Source organism: Borostomias antarcticus, assembly GCF_949987555.1.
Source record: "Borostomias antarcticus genome assembly, chromosome: 1".
NCBI lineage: Eukaryota > Metazoa > Chordata > Actinopteri > Stomiiformes > Stomiidae > Borostomias > Borostomias antarcticus.
Window position 1 is genome coordinate 43,907,608 of NC_140234.1, and position 1,657 is coordinate 43,909,264.

Sequence of the window (1,657 nt, forward strand, 5' to 3'; positions counted from 1 at the left end):
GTTTTTATTCAAACGTTATCTTTTATCTTTCGGTTTCTGTTGCAAGTTTCTTTCTTCCTGTTTGTGGGCCAGTAGGTCACACATTCCAATCATAGGAACACTCTTTTATTATTTATTGTTGGTATGGAAAGTATGACAATCTAAAGGTGTAGTACGTCTTTTTCTGTCAGTCAGTTTGGCCCATAGGAAAATGTGAGGAATAAAAGGAATGGTTTGATATGATGTAATCACTGCATACTCATATTGCACATCCTAATCAGAAAAAAAATCCTGTTTTTATTCTTTAACTGGTTGGTCTCAATGATGTCTGCCTTGTCACCGAGTGGTGAGTCCATTACATAGTGTTTAACATTCTAGAAACCCTCTCACGGTTCACGGTTCAAAATCCACAGACAACTCTCCAAACGATCCATAGACTACTGTACAATGTAAAGAAATATAAATACAAAGGAACAGGTATTCATTTGTATTTGAATGTTCCATTTTATACTAAATAATGTTTTACAGCAGTTAAAGAGCATCAAGACCGTGGTTTGGCTTCCGAACAGAGCAGTGCAGTGCAGAGAATATTGGGTCTGTCAGATCTTTCCCTGGAGAAATTAACCACTTTTGAAGAGAATTAAATGAAATTAAATCAAGAGAAGGGCAGAGAAAGATGATTTCAAATAAACAGTATTCTCTAAACCTCCACTTGACCCAACCTCCTTCCTCTCTCAGTCTCGCTCCCCTTGCACTGTAGAGGTGTCATTATTGCTAGCTCTCTATTATTGCTAGAGTCATGGTGACTGGGATGCTTAAGTGTATACACACACACACACACACACACATTAATGGCACCACAAGGGAGTTTTAGAGATGGCACTCTTCCAAAGAGATTACACTTTCTCACCTCTCTTTCTCTACCACCTCTTTTCTCTCTCCTCTTCTCTCTCTCTGTCACTCTTTGTGGTTCCTCTCATATTGGCTGCCTTCCATCATTTCACGGATGAATAATCAGGTGTGCATCATTTAATGTTTGTTCTTTTTTTAGCCACAATATTTCTTGAGATGCTCACAGAATCACAGTACTTTCTTACATCCTCTATTTACAGAAATCCAGACACTAAAACTTCAAGCCAGAATCTCAAATGAATATTCAGTCCTTACTACAATTTAAATTAAAATGTAATCTCAGACTATATTTTGGCCACAATACTGTACCAAATTGCGTAGAATGTGGGATCCACATAATATTGCCTGGTTATCTGGTTGAGGGCTGAGAGGGCCAGCTGTGCTCCCAGTCTAGTCAGTAGTGTGACTGCTGGCTAAGGCCATGGACCAACTGTAAATGGACACTCACTACTAAGATAAAAGCTCCTATTCCTTCCTCCGTGAGGGGAGGACTGTCTCATCAGCACACAAGCACATACACACTCTCTCTCTCACACACACACACACACACCTAATGAAGTATTATAACTGGACATTTGCATCTGTTAATGCTTGCTAGAGAGTGATGTAAACTATGCCTGCAGGACTGTGTGTGCATGCGTGTGTCTGTCCAGGTTTCAGCTGGAAGTGAAATCAACACCATTATTAATAGAGAATACAGTGCTGCATATGAATGGGACATTCTCAGTGTGACCCTGTGTGTGTGTGTGTGTGTGTGTGCATTAGG

General features: G+C 39.9%; 1 protein-coding gene across 2 annotated transcripts in view; it reads left to right on the forward strand.

The window, feature by feature from the left end:
• The window catches only part of golim4a (golgi integral membrane protein 4a), a 25,291-nt gene extending 24,444 nt beyond the window's left edge, over nt 1-847 (forward strand). For both annotated transcript variants that reach the window (XM_084438219.1, XM_084438220.1), the window contains exon 15: nt 1-847. This exon is cut by the window's left edge. The gene's annotated coding sequence lies outside the window, so the exon portion shown is untranslated.
• The last annotated feature ends 810 nt before the right edge of the window (nt 848-1,657 follow it).